The sequence below is a fragment of the Carcharodon carcharias genome, chromosome 2, assembly GCF_017639515.1.
Source record: "Carcharodon carcharias isolate sCarCar2 chromosome 2, sCarCar2.pri, whole genome shotgun sequence".
Classification (NCBI taxonomy): Eukaryota; Metazoa; Chordata; class Chondrichthyes; order Lamniformes; family Lamnidae; genus Carcharodon; species Carcharodon carcharias.
In genome coordinates, this window is record NC_054468.1 from 121,065,999 (window position 1) to 121,081,552 (window position 15,554).

General features: G+C 53.9%; 2 pseudogenes; both read left to right on the top strand.

Moving 5' to 3' along the window:
* LOC121288082 overlaps positions 1 to 10,509 on the top strand; it is a 38,925-nt pseudogene extending 28,416 nt beyond the window's left edge.
* A 534-nt stretch (positions 10,510 to 11,043) lies between these two features.
* LOC121288090 lies at positions 11,044 to 14,989 on the top strand (annotated as a pseudogene).
* The last annotated feature ends 565 nt before the right edge of the window (positions 14,990 to 15,554 follow it).

Here is a 15,554-nt window from a genome sequence, read left to right on the forward strand (position 1 = left end):
ACAAAAATAGCAGCAACACCCGCAGCAGCAGCAGCATCTCCAGCACCAGCAGTAGCTACAGTAGCAATAGCAGCAATAGCTACAGAAGCAACAACAGCCGCAGCAACACCAGCGACAGAAGCAGCAACACCAGCAGCAACAGCAACAGCAGCAGCATCATCAGCAGCAAGAGCAACAAAAGTAGCAGCAACACCAGCAGCAACAGCAACAGCAGCAGCAGCTCCACCAGCAGCAGAAGCAGCAACGGAAGCAGCAGCAACAACAGCAACAGCAGCTGCAGCTCCAACACCAGCAGCAGCAGCAACAGATCCAGCAGCAACACCAGCAGCAACAGCAACAGCAGCAGCAGCTCCACAATCAGCTGAAGCAACAGGAGCAGTATCAGCAATAGCTACAGCAACAGCAGGAGCAAGAGGAGCAGCAGCATAAGCACCGACACCAGCAGCAATAGCAGCCACAGCACCAGCAACAGCAGCAACAGCAACAGCAGTAGCAACACCAGCAGCAGCAACAACCTAAGCAACAACAGCAACATCAGCAGCAACACCAGCAGCAACAGCTGCTGCAACACCAGCAGAACCAGCAGCAGGAACAACAGCAACAGCAGCAGCAGCAACATCAGCAGCAGCAGCAACAGCAGCAACACCAAGAACAGCAGCAACACCCTCACCAGCAACAACAGCAGCACCAGCAGCAGCAACAGCAGCAGCACCAGCAATAGCAGCAACAACAGCCACAGCAACCACAACATCAGCAGCACCATCAACAGCATGAACAACAACAACTGCAGGAGCAGCAACATCAGCAGCAGGAGCAGTAGCAATAGTAGCAGCACCAGCAACAGCAACAACAGCAACAATAGATGCAGCAACACCAGTGACAGAAGCAGCAACAGCAGCAGCAACAACAGCAGCAGCAGCATCATCAGCAGCAGCAACAAAATTAGCAGCAACACCAGCAGCAACAGCAGCAGCTGCAGCAGCTCCACCAGCAGCAGCAGCAGCAACAGAACCAGCAACAACACCAGCAGTAATAGCAACACCAGCAACAGCAGCAACAGCAACAGCGGTAGCAACACCAGCAGCAGCAACAACAGCAGCAGCAACAGCAACAGCAGCTGCAACAGCAGGAGCAGCAGCAGCAACAACAGCAGAACCAGCAGCAGCAACACGAGCAGAAACAGCAGCAGCAACAGCAGCAACAACAGCAGCAGGAACAAAAGTAGCAGCAACACCAGCACCCACAGCAATAGCAGCAGCAGCTCCACCAGCAGCAGCAGCAACAACAGAACCAGTTGCAACAACAGCAGTAATAGCAACACCAGCAGCAGCAACAACATCGGCAGCAACAGCAACAGCAGCTGCAACACCAGCAGCACCAGCAGCAGCAACACCAGCAGAACCAGCAGCAGCAACAGCCAACAGCAGCAGCAGCTCCACCACCAGCAGCAGCAATAACAGAACAAGCAGCAACACCAGCAGTAATAGCAACACCAGCAACAGCAGCAGCAGCAGCAGCAAGAACAGCAGCAACACCAGCACCAGCAACAACAGCAGCACCACCAGCAGCAGCACCAGCAACAACAGCAACAACAGCCACAGCAAACACGACAACAGCATCACCAGCAACAGCCGAAACAACCGCAACTGCAGGAGCAGCACAATCAGCAGCAGCAGTAGCCGCAGCAACAACAGCAGCACCAGCACCAGCAACAGCAGCAACAGCCGCAGCAACACCAGTGACATCAGCAGCAGCAGCAGCAACAGCAGCAACAGCAAGAACAGCAGCAACACCCGCACCAGCAACAACAGCAGCAAAAGCAGCAGCAACAGCAGCAGCACCAGCAATAGCAGCAACAACAGCCACAGTAACCACAACAACAGCAGCACCATCAACAGCATGAACAACAACAACTGCAGGAGCAGCAACATCAGCAGCAGGAGCAGTAGCAACAGCAGCAGCACCAGCAACAGCAACAACAGCAACAACAGCCGCAGCAACACCAGTGACAGAAGCAGCAACAGCAGCAGCCACAACAACAGCAGCAGCAGCATCATCAGCAGCAACAACAAAAGTACCAGCAACACCAGCAGCAACAGCAGCAGCTGCAGCAGCTCCAACAGCAGCAGCAGCAGCAAAAGAACCAGCAACAACACCAGCAGTAATAGCAACACCAGCAACACCAGCAACAGCAACAGCGGTAGCAAAACCAGCTGCAGCAACAACAGCAGCAGCAACAGCAACAGCAGCTGCAACACCAGCAGCAGCAGCAGCAACAACAGCAGAACCAGCAGCACCAGCACCAGCAACACGAGCAGAAACAGCAGCAGCAACAGCAGCAACAACAGCAGAAGGAACAAAAGTAGCAGCAACACAAGCAAACACTGCAACAGCAGCAGCAGCTCCACCAGCAGCAGCAGCAGCAACAGAACCAGCAGCAACAACAGCAGTAATAGCAACACCAGCAACAGCAGCAACAGCAGCAGCAAGAACAGCAACAACACCAGCACCAGCAACAACAGCATCACCAGCAGCAGCAGCACCAGCAACAACAGCAACAACAGCCACAGCAGCCACGACAACAGCAGCACCAGCAATAGCAGAAACAACAGCAACTGCAGGAGTAGCACAACCAGCAGCACCAGCACCAGCAACAGCAGCAACAGCCGCAGCATCACCAGTGACAGAAGCAGCAACTCCAGCAGCAAAAGCAACAGCCGCAGCAGCTCCACCACCAGAAGCAGCAACAGAACCAGCAGCAACACCAGCAGCAACAGCAACAGGAGCAGCAGCTCCACAATCAAGAGCAGCAACAGCAGCAGTATCAGCAATAGCTACAGCAATAGCAGGAGCAAGATGAGCAGCAGCATCTGCACCAACACCAGCAACAATAGCAGCAGCAGCAGCCACAGCACCAGCAACAGCAACAATAGCAACATCAGCAGCAACACCAGCAGCAACAGCTGCTGCAACACCAGCAGAACCAGCAGCAGGAACAACAGCAACAGCAGCAGCAGCAACATCAGCAGCAGGAGAAGTAGCAACAGAGCAGCACCAGCAACAGCAACAACAGCAACAACAGCCACAGCAACACCAGTGTCAGATGCAGCAACAGCAGCAGCAACAACAAAAGTAGCAGCAACACCAGCAGCAACAGCAACAGCAGCAGCAGCTCCACCAGCAGCAGCAGCAGCAACAGAACCAGCAGCAACACCAGCAGTAATAGCAACACCAGCAACAGCAGCAACAGCAACAGCAGTAGCAACACCAGCAGCACCAGCAGCAGCAACACCAGCAGAACCAGCAGCAGCAACAGCAGCAACAACAGCAGCAGCAACAAAAGTAGCAGCTCCACCAGCAGCAGCAGCAGCAACAGAACTAGCAGGAACACCAGCAGTAATAGCATTACCAGCAACAGCAGCAACAGCAGCAGCAACAGCACTAGCAACAGCAGCAACAGAAACAGCAGCAGCATTAGCAGCAGCAGCAACAAAAGGAGCAGCAACACCAGCAGCAACAGCAACAGCAGCAGCAGCTCCACCAGCAGCAGCAGCAGCAACAGAACCAGCAGCAACACCAGCAGTAATAGCAACACCAGCACCAGCAGCAACTGCAGCAGATGCAGCAGCCACTGCAAAAGCAGCAGCATCAGCATCAACTGCAGCAACAACAGCAGCACCAGCAAAAGCAACAGCAGCAACAATTGCCGCAGCAACCACAACATCAGCAGCACCGGCAACAGGAGGAAATACAGCATCTGCAGCAACAGCAACAGCAGCAGAAACACCACCAACAGCAGCAACAGCAACAGCAACACCAGCAGCAGCAGCAACAGCAGCAGTAGCAGCAATAGCTATAGCAGCACAAAAACTGGAGCAAGACCATCGACAGAAGCAGCAACACCAGCAGCAACAGCAACAGCAGCAGCATCATCATCATCAGCAGCAACAAAAGTAGCAGCAACAACAGCAACAACAGCAACAACAGCAGCAACATCATCCGCAGCAGCCACATAAGTCGCAGTAGAACCAGCAGCAGCAGCAGCAGCTCCAAAACCAGCAGCAACAGCATAATTATTAGCAATAGCTACAGCAACAGCAGGAGCAAGAGGAGCAGCAGCACCGACACCAGCAGCAATAGCAGCAGCAGCAGCCACAGCACCAGCAACAGCAGCAACACCATCAGCAGCAGCAACACCTACGACAGAAGCAGCAACACCAGCAGCCACAGCAACAGCAGCGGCAACATCAGCAGCAGCAGCAACAAAAGTAGCAGCAACACCAGCTGCAGCAGCTGCAGCTCCAGCACCAGCAGTAGCAACAGTAGCAAAAGCAGCAACAGCTACAGCAGCAACAACAGCCGCAGCAACACCAGCGACAGAAGCAGCAACACCAGCAGCAACAGCAACAGCAGCAGCACCATCAGCAGCAAGAGCAACAAAAGTAGCAGCAACACCAGCAGCAACAGCAACAGCAGCAGCAGCTCCACCACCAGCAGCATCAACGGAACCAGCAGCAACAACAGCAACTGCAGCTGCAGCTCCACCACCAGCAGCAGCAGCAGCAGCAACAGATCCAGCAGATTCACCAGCAGCAACAACATCAGCAACAACAGCAACATCAGCAGCAACACCAGCAGCAACAGCAGCTCCAAAACCAGCAGCAACAGCATAATTAGTAGCAATAGCTACAGCAACAGCAGGAGCAAGAGGAGCAGCAGCACCGACACCAGCAGCAATAGCAGCAGCAGCAGCCACAGCACCAGCAACAGCAGCAACACCATCAGCAGCAGCAACACCTACGACAGAAGCAGCAACACCAGCAGGCACAGCAACAGCAGCGGCAACATCAGCAGCAGCAGGAACAAAAGTAGCAGCAACACCAGCTGCAGCAGCTGCAGCTCCAGCACCAGCAGTAGCAACAGTAGCAACAGCAGCAATAGCTACAGCAGCAGCAACAGCCGCAGGAACACCAGCGACAGAAGCAGCAACACCAGCAGCAACAGCAACAGCAGCAGCACCATCAGCAGCAAGAGCAACAAAAGTAGCAGCAACACCAGCAGCAACAGCAACAGCAGCAGCAGCTCCACCACCAGCAGCATCAACGGAACCAGCCGCAACAACAGCAACTGCAGCTGCAGCTCCACCACCAGCAGCAGCAGCAGCAGCAACAGATCCAGCAGATTCACCAGCAGCAACAGCAACAGCAGCAGCAGCTCCACAATCAGCAGCAGCAACAGCAGCAGTATCAGCAATAGCTACAGCAGCAGCAGGAGCAAGAGTAGCAGCAGCATCAGCACCAACACCAGCAGCAATAGCAGCCACAGCACCAGCAACAGCAGCAACAGCAACAGCAGTAGCAACACCAGCAGCAGCAACAACATCAGCAACAACAGCAACATCAGCAGCAACACCAGCAGCAACAGCAGCTGCAACACCAGCAGAACCAGCTCAGGAACAACAGCAACAGCAGCAGTAACATCAGCAGCAGCAGCAACAGCAGCAACAGCAAGAGCAGCAGCAACACCCGCACCAGCAACAACACCAGCACCAGCAGTAGCAACAGCAGCAGCACCAGCAATAAGCAGCAACAGCAGCCACAGCAACCACAACAACAGCAGCACCATCCGCAGCATGAACAAGAACAACTGCAGGAGCAGCAAAATCAGCAGCAGGAGCAGTAGCAAGAGCAGCAGAACCAGCAACAGCAACAACAGCAACAACAGCCGCAACAACACCAGTGACAGAGGCAGCAACACCAACAACAACAGCAACAGCAGCAGTAACATCAGCTGCAGCAGCGAAAAAAGTAGCAGCAACAGAACCAGCAGCAACACCAGCAACAACAGCAACAGCAGCAGTAGCTCCACCACCAGCAGCAGCAGCAACAGAAGCAGCAGCAACACCATCAGCAACAGCAACAGGAGCAGCAGCTCCACAATCAGCAGCAACAACAGCCGCAGTATCAGCAATAGCTACAGCAACAGCAGGAGCAAGAGGAGCAGCAGCATCAGCACCAACACCAGCAACAATAGCAGCAGCAGCAGTCACAGCACCAGCAACAGCAGCAACAGCAACAGCAGTAGCAACACCAGCAGCAGCTACAACATCAGCAACAACAGCAACATCAGCAGCAACATCAGCAGCAGGAGCAGTAGCAACACCAGCAGCAGCAGCAACAGCAACAACAGTAGCAACAGCCGCAGGAACACCAGTGACAGAAGCAGCAAAAGCAGCAGCAGCAACAAAAGTAGCAGCAACATCAGCAGCAACAGCAACAGCAGCAGCAGCTCCACCAGCAGCAGCAGCAGCCACAGAACCAGCAGCAACACCAGCAGTAATAGCAACACCAGCAACAGCAACAGCAGTAGCAACACCAGCAGTACCAGCAGCAGCAACACCAGCAGAACCAGCAGCAGCAACAGCAGCAACAACAGCAGAACCAGCAGCAGCAACAGCAACAACAACAGCAGCAGCAACAATAGTAGCAGCAACACCAGGAGCAACAGCAACAGCAGCAGCAGCTCCACCAGCAGCAGCAGCAGCAACAGAACCAGCATCTACAGCAGCAGTAATAGCAACACAAGCAACAGCAGCAACAGCAGCAGCAAGAACATCAGCAACACCAGCACCAGCAACAACAGCAACAGCAACCACGACAACAGCAGCACCAGCAGCAGCAGAAACAACAGCAACTGCAGGAGCAGCACAATCAGCAGCAGTAGCCGCAGCAACAACAGTGACAGAAGCAGCAACATCAGCAGCAACAGCAACAGCAGCAGCAGCTCCACCAGCAGAAGCAGCAGCAACAGAACCAGCAGCAACACCAGCAGTAAAAGCAACACCAGCAACAGCAGCAACAGCAACAGCAAGAACAGCAGCAACACAAGCACCAGCAACAACAGCAGCACCAGCAGCAGCAGCACCAGCAACAACAGCAACAATAGCCACAACAACCACGACAACAGCAGCACCAGCAACAGCAGAAAAAACCGCAACTTCCGGAGCAGCACCATCAGCAGCAGTAGCCGCAGCAACAACAGCAGCACCAGCACCAGCAACAGCAGCAACAGCCGCAGCAACACAAGTGACAGAAGCAGCAACACCAGCAGCAACAGCAACAGCAGCAGCAGCTCCAGCAGCAGCAGCAGCAGCAGCAACAGAACCAGCAGCAGCACCAGCAGTAATAGCAACACCAGCACCAGCAACAACTGCAGCAGCACCAGCAACAACTGCACCAGCAGCAACATTAGCTTTACCTGAAGCAACAGCAGCAGCACCAGCACAAGCAGCAGCAGCAACAACAGCAGCAGCAACCACAACATCAGCAGAACCTGCAACAGCAGGAAATACAGCATCTACTGCAATAGCAACAGCATTAGCAACAGCACTAGCAACAGCAGCAACATCAGCAGCAGCAGCAGCAAGAACAGCAGCAACACCCGCACCAGCAACAACAGCAGCAGCAGCAGCAGCAGCAGCACCAGCAATAGCAGCAACAACAGCCACAGCAAACACAACAACAGAAGCACCAGCAGCAGGAACAACAGCAACTGCAGGAGCAGCAACATCAGCAGCAGGAGCAGCAGCAACAGCACCAGCAACAGCAACAACAGCAAAAACAGCCGCAGCAACACCAGCGACAGAAGCAGCAACACCAGCAGCAACAACAACAGCAGCAGCATCATCATCAGCAGCAGCAACAAAAGTAGCAGCAACACCAGCAGCAGCAGTAACAGCAGCAGCAGCTCCACCAGCAGCAGCAGCAACAACAGAACCAGCAGCAATACCAGCAGTAATAGCAACACCAGCACCAGCAGCAACTGCAGCAGATGCTGTAGCATCTGCAAAAGCATCAACATCAGCATCAACTGCAGCAACAGCAGCAGCACCAGCAAAAGCAACAGCAGCAACAATTGCCGCAGGAACCCCACATCAGCAGCACAGGCAACAGCAGGAAATACAGCATCTGCAGCAACAGCAACAGCAGCAGCAACACCACCAATAGCAGCAACAGCAACAGCAACACCAGCAGCAGCAAAACCAATGGCAGAAGCAGCAACACCAGCAGCAAGAGCAACAGCAGCAGCAACATCAGCAGCAGCAGCGACAAGAGTAGCAGCAACACCAGCAGCAGTAGCAGCAGCTCCTCCACCAGCAGCAACAACAGCAGCAGTAGCAGCAATAGCTATAGCAGCAACAACAGCTGGAGCAAGACCATCGACAGCAGGAAATATAGCATCTGCAGCAACAGCAACAGAAGCAGCAACACCACCAACAGCAGCAACAGCAACAGCAACACCAGCAGCAGCAACAACAGCAGCAGTAGCAGCAATAGCTTTAGCAGCAACAACAGCTGGAGCAAGACCAGCGACAGAAGCAGCAACACCAGCAGCAACAGCAACAGCAGCAGCATCATCATCAGCAGCAACAAAAGTAGCAGCAACAACAGCAACAACAGCAACAGAAGCAGCAACATCATCCACAGCAGCCACATAAGTAGCAGTAGAACCAGCAGCAGCAGCAGCAGCTCCAAAACCAGCAGCAAAGCAGAATCAGCAGCAATAGCTACAGCAACAGCAGGAGCAAGAGGAGCAGCAGCACCGACACCAGCAGCAATAGCAGCAGCAGCAGACACAGCACCAGCAACAGCAGCAACACCACCAGCAGCAGCAACACCTACGTCAGAAGCAGCAACACCAGCAGCAATGGCAACAGCAGCAGCAACATCAGCAGCAGCAGCAAAAAAAGTAGCAGTAACACCAGCAGCAGCAGCAGCAGCTCCAGCACCAGCAGTAGCTACAGTAGCAATAGCAGCAATAGCTACAGCAGCAACAACTTCCGCAGCAACACCAGCGACAGAAGCAGCAACACCAGCAGCAACATCAACAGCAGCAGCATCATCAGCAGCAAGAGCAACAAAAGTAGCAGCAACACCAGCAGCAACAGCAACAGCAGCAGCAGATCCACCAGCAGCAGCAGCAGCAACGGAAGCAGCAGAAACAACAGCAACAGCAGCTGCAGCTCCACCACCAGCAGCAGCAGCAACAGATCCAGCAGCAACACCAGCAGCAACAGCAACAGCAGCAGCAGCTCCACAATCAGCAGCAGCAACAGCAGCAGTATCAGCAATAGCTACAGCAACAGCAGGAGCAAGAGGAGCAGCAGCATCAGCACCAACACCAGCAGCAATAGCAGCCACAGCACCAGCAACAGCAGCAACAGCAACAGCAGTAGCAACACCAGCAGCAGCAACAACATCAGCAACAACAGCAACATCAGCAGCAACACCAGCAGCAACAGCTGCTGCAACACCAGCAGAACCAGCAGCAGGAACAACAGCAACAGCAGCAGCAGCAACATCAGCAGCAGCAGCAACAGCAGCAACAGCAAGAACAGCAGCAACACCCGCACCAGCAACAACAGCAGCACCAGCAGTAGCAACAGCAGCAGCACCAGCAATAAGCAGCAACAACAGCCACAGCAACCACAACAACAGCAGCACCATCCACAGCATGAACAACAACAACTGCAGGAGCAGCAAAATCAGCAGCAGGAGCAGTAGCAAGAGCAGCAGAACCAGCAACAGCAACAACAGCAACAACAGCCGCAACAACACCAGTGACAGAGGCAGCAACACCAGCAACAACAGCAACAGCAGCAGTAACATCAGCTGCAGCAGCGAAAAAAGTAGCAGCAACAGAACCAGCAGCAACACCAGCAACAACAGCAACAGCAGCAGTAGCTCCACCACCAGCAGCAGCAGCAACAGAAGCAGCAGCAACACCAGCAGCAACAGCAACAGGAGCAGCAGCTCCACAATCAGCAGCAACAACAGCCGCAGTATCAGTAATAGCTACAGCAACAGCAGGAGCAAGAGGAGCAGCAGCATCAGCACCAACACCAGCAACAATAGCAGCAGCAGCAGTCACAGCACCAGCAACAGCAGCAACAGCAACAGCAGTAGCAACACCAGCAGCAGCTACAACATCAGCAACAACAGCAACATCAGCAGCAACACCAGCAGCAACAGCAGCTGCAACACCAGCAGAACCAGCAGCAGGAACAACAGCAACAGCAGCAGCAGCAACATCAGCAGCAGGAGCAGTAGCAACAACAGCAGCAGCAGCAACAGCAACAACAGCTGCAACAGCAGCAGCAACACCAGTGACAGAAGCAGCAAAAGCAGCAGCAGCAACAAAAGTAGCAGGAACACCAGCAGCAACAGCAACAACAGCAGCAGCTCCACCAGCAGCAGCAGCAGCCACAGAACCGGCAGCAACACCAGCAGTAATAGCAACACCAGCAACAGCAGCAACAGCAACAGCAGTAGCAACACCAGCAGCACCAGCAGCAGCAACACCAGCAGAACCAGCAGCAGCAACAGCAGCAACAACACCAGTGACAGAAGCAGCAAAAGCAGCAGCAGCAACAAAAGTAGCAGCAACACCAGGAGCAACAGCAACAGCAGCAGCAGCTCCACCAGCAGCAGCAGCAGCAACAGAACCAGCATCTACAGCAGCAGTAATAGCAACACATGCAACAGCAGCAACAGCAGCAGCAAGAACATCAGCAACACTAGCACCAGCAACAACAGCAACAGCAACCACGACAACAGCAGCACCAGCAACAGCAGAAAGAACAGCAACTGCAGAAGCAGCACAATCAGCAGCAGTAGCCGCAGCAACAACAGTGACAGAAGCAGCAACATCAGCAGCAACAGCAACAGCAGCAGCAGCTCCACCAGCAGAAGCAGCAGCAACAGAACCAGCAGCAACACCAGCAGTAAAAGCAACACCAGCAACAGCAGCAACAGCAGCAGCAAGAACAGCAGTAACACAAGCACCAGCAACAACAGCAGCACCAGCAGCAGCAGCACCAGCAACAACAGCAACAATAGCCACAACAACCACGACAACAGCAGCACCAGCAATAGCAGAAAAAACCGCAACTTCCGGAGCAGCGCAATCAGCAGCAGTAGCACCAGCAACAGCAGCAGCACGAGCACCAGCAACAGCAGCAACAGCCGCAGCAACACAAGTGACAGAAGCAGCAACACCAGCAGCAACAGCAACAGCAGCAGCAGCTCCAGCAGCAGCAGCAGCAGCAACAGAACCAGCAGCAACACCAGCAGTAATAGCAACTCCAGCACCAGCAGCAACTGCAGCAGCAGCAGCAACAACTGCACCAGCAGCAACATTAGCTTTACCTGAAGCAACAGCAGCAGCACCAGCACAAGCAGCAGCAGCAACAACAGCAGCAGCAACCACAACATCAGCAGAACCGGCAACAGCAGGAAATACAGCATCTACTGCAATAGCAACAGCACTAGCAACAGCACTAGCAACAGCAGCAACATCAGCAGCAGCAGCAGCAAGAACAGCAGCAACACCCGCACCAGCAACAACAGCAGCAGCAGCAGCAGCAGCACCAGCAATAGCAGCAACAACAGCCACAGCAAACACAACAACAGAAGCACCAGCAGCAGGAACAACAGCAACTGCAGGAGCAGCAACATCAGCAGCAGGAGCAGCAGCAACAGCACCAGCAACAGCAACAACAGCAAAAACAGCCACAGCAACACCAGCGACAGAAGCAGCAACACCAGCAGCAACAACAACAGCAGCAGCATCATCATCAGCAGCAGCAACAAAAGTAGCAGCAACACCAGCAGCAACAGCAACAGCAGCAGCAAATCCACCAGCAGCAGCAGCAGCAACAGAACCAGCAGCAATACCAGCAGTAATAGCAACACCAGCACCAGCAGCAACTGCAGCAGATGCTGTAGCATCTGCAAAAGCATCAACATCAGCATCAACTGCAGCAACATCAGCAGCACCAGCCAAAGCAACAGCAGCAACAATTGCCACAGGAAACCCAACATCAGCAGCACAGGCAACAGCAGGCAATACAGCATCTGCAGCAACAGCAACAGCAGCAGCAACACCACCAACAGCAGCAACAGCAACAGCAACACCAGCAGCAGCAACACCAATGACAGAAGCAGCAACACCAGCAGCAAGAGCAACAGCAGCAGCAACATCAGCAGCAGTAGCAGCAGCTCCTCCACCAGCAGCAACAACAGCAGCAGTAGCAGCAATAGCTATAGCAGCAACAACAGCCGGAGCAAGACCATCGACAGAAGCAGCAACACCACCAGCAACAGCAACAGCAGCAGGATCATCATCAGCAGCAGCAACAAAAGTAGCAGCAACAACAGCAACAACAGCAACAGCAGCAGCAACATCATCCGCAGCAGCCACATAAGTAGCAGTAGAACCAGCAGCAGCAGCAGCAGCTCCAAAACCAGCAGCAACAGCAGAATCAGCAGCAATAGCTTTAGCAACAGCAGGAGCAAGAGGAGCAGAAGCACCGACACCAGCAACAATAGCAGCAGCAGCAGCCACAGAACCAGCAACAGCAGCAACACCACCAGCAGCAGCAACACCTACGACAGAAGCAGCAACACCAGCAGCAACAGCAACAGCAGCAGCAACATCAGCAGCAGCAGCAAAAAAAGTAGCAGCTACACCAGCAGCAGCAGCAGCAGCTCCAGCACCAGCAGTAGCTACAGTAGCAATAGCAGCAATAGCTACAGCAGCAACCACAGCCGCAGCAACACCAGCGACAGAAGCAGCAACACCAGCAGCAACAGCAACAGCAGCAGGATCATCATCAGCAGCAGCAACAAAAGTAGCAGCAACACCAGCAGCAACAGCAACAGCAGCAGCAGCTCCACCAGCAGCAGCAGCAGCAATGGAAGCAGCAGCAACAACAGCAACAGCAGCTGCAGCTCCACCACCAGCAGCAGCAGCAACAGATCCAGCAGCAACACCAGCAGCAACAGCAACAGCAGCAGCAGCTCCACAATCAGCAGCAGCAACAGCAGCAGTATCAGTAATAGCTACAGCAACAGCAGGAGCTAGAGGAGCAGCAGCATCAGCACCAACAGCAGCAGCAATAGCAGCCACAGCACCAGCAACAGCAGCAACAGCAACAGCAGTAGCAACACCAGTAGCAGCAACAACATCAGCAACAACAGCAACATCAGCAGCAACAACAGCAGCAACAGATGCTGCAACACCAGCAGAACCAGCAGCAGGAACAACAGCAACAGCAGCAGCAGTAACATCAGCTGCAGCAGCAACAGCAGCAACAGCAAGAACAGCAGCAACACCCGCACCATCAACAACAGCAGCACCAGCAGCAGCAACAGCAGAAGCACCAGCAATAGCAGCAACAACAGCCACAGTAACCACAACAACAGCATACCAACAACAGCATGAACAACAACAACTGCAGGAGCAGCAACATCAGCAGCAGGAGCAGTAGCACCAGCAGCAGCACCAGCAACAGCAACAACAGCCGCAGCATCACCAGTGACAGAAGCAGCAACAGCAGCAGCAACAACAACAGCAGCAGCAGCATCATCATCAGCAGCAACAAAAGTAGCAGCAACACCAGCAGCAACAGCAGCAGCTGCAGCAGCTCCACCAGCAGCAGCAGCAGCAACAGTACCAGCAGCAACACCAGCAGTAATAGCAACACCAGCACCAGCAGCAACAGCAACAGCGGTAGCAACACCAGCAGCAGCAACAACAGCAGCAGCAATTGCAATAGCAGCTGCAACACCAGCAGCAGAAGCAGCAACAAAAGCAGATCCAGCAGCACCAGCAGCAGCAACACGATCTGAAATAGCAGCAGCAACAGCAGCAACAACAGCAGCAGGAACAACAGTAGCAGCAACACTAGCAGCCACATCAACAGCAGCAGCAGCTTCACAAGCAGCAGCAGCAGCAACAGAATCAGCAGCAACAACAGCAGTATTAGCAACACCAGCAACAGCAGCAACAGCAGCAAAAAGAACAGCATCAACACCAGCACCAGCAACAACAGCAGCACCAGCACCCGCAGCACCAGCAACAACAGCAACAACAGCCACAGCAACCACGACAACAGCAGCACCAGCAATAGCAGAAACAACAGCAACTGCAGGAGTAGCACAACCAGCAGCTGTAGACGCAGCAAAAACTGCAGCACCAGCACCAGCAACAGCAGCAACAGCCGCAGCAACACCAGTGACAGAAGCAGCAACTCCAGCAGCAAAAGCAACAGCCGCAGCAGCTCCAGTACCAGCAGCAGCAGCAACAGATACTGCAGCAACACCAGCAGCAACAGCAACAGGAGCAGCAGCTCCACAATCAGCAGCAGCAACAGCAGCAGTATCAGCAATAGCTACAGCAACAGCAGGAGCTAGAGGAGCAGCAGCATCAGCACCAACAGCAGCAGCAATAGCAGCCACAGCACCAGCAACAGCAGCAACAGCAAACAGCAGTAGCAACACCAGCAGCAGGTACAACATCAGCAACAACAGCAACATCAGCAGCAACAGCAGCAGCAACAGCAGCTGCAACACCAGCAGAACCTAGCAGCAGGAACAACAGCAAAAGCAGCAGCAGCAACATCAGCAGCAGGAGCAGTAGCAACAGCAGCAGCACCAGCAACAGCAACAAACGCAACAACAGCCGCAGCAACACCAGTGACAGAAGCAGCAACAGCAGCAGCAGCAACAAAAGTAGCAGCAACACCAGCAGCAACAGCAACAGCAACAGCAGCTCCACCAGCAGCAGCAGCAGCAGCAACAGAACCAGCTGCAACACCAGCAGTCATAGCAACACCAGCAACAAAAGCAACAGCAACAGCAGTAGCAACACGAGCAGCACCAGCAGCAGCAACACCAGCAGATCCAGCAGCAGCAACAGCAGCAACAACTGCAGCAGCAACAAAAGTAGCAGCAACACCAGCAGCAACAGCAACAGCAGCAGCAACAGAACTAGCAGCAACACCATCAGTAATAGCAACACCAGCAACAGCAGCAACAGCAGCAGCAAGAACAGCAGCAACACCAGCACCAGCAACAAAAGCAGCACCAGCAGCAGCAGCACCAGCAACAACAGCCACAGCAACCTCGACAACAGCAGCACCAGCAACAGCAGAAACAACAACAACTGCAGGAGCAGCACAATCAGCAGCAGTAGCCGCAGCAACAACAGCAGCACCAGCACAGCAACAGCAGCAACAACCGCAGCAACACCAGTGACAGAAGCAGCAAAACACGCAGCAAAAGCAACAGCTGCACCAACTCCACCACCAGCAGCATCAGCAACAGAACCAGCAGCAAAACCAGCAGTAATAGCAACACCAGCACAATCAGCAACTGCAGCAGCAGCAGCAACTGCACCAGCAGCAACATCAGCTTTACCTGAAGCAACAGCAGCAGCACCAGCACAAGCAACAGCAGCAACAACAGCCGCAGCAATCACAACATCAGCAGAACAGGCATCACCAGGAAATACAGCATCTACAGCAATAGCAACAGCAGCAGCAACACCAACGACAGAAGCTGCAACACCAGCAGCAACACCAGCAGCAGCAGCAACATCAGAAGCAGCAGCAACAAAAGTAGCAGCAACACCAGCAGCAGCAGCAGCAGCTCCAGCACCGGCAGTAGCTACAGTAGCAATAGCAGCAATAGCTACAGCAGCAACAACAGCCG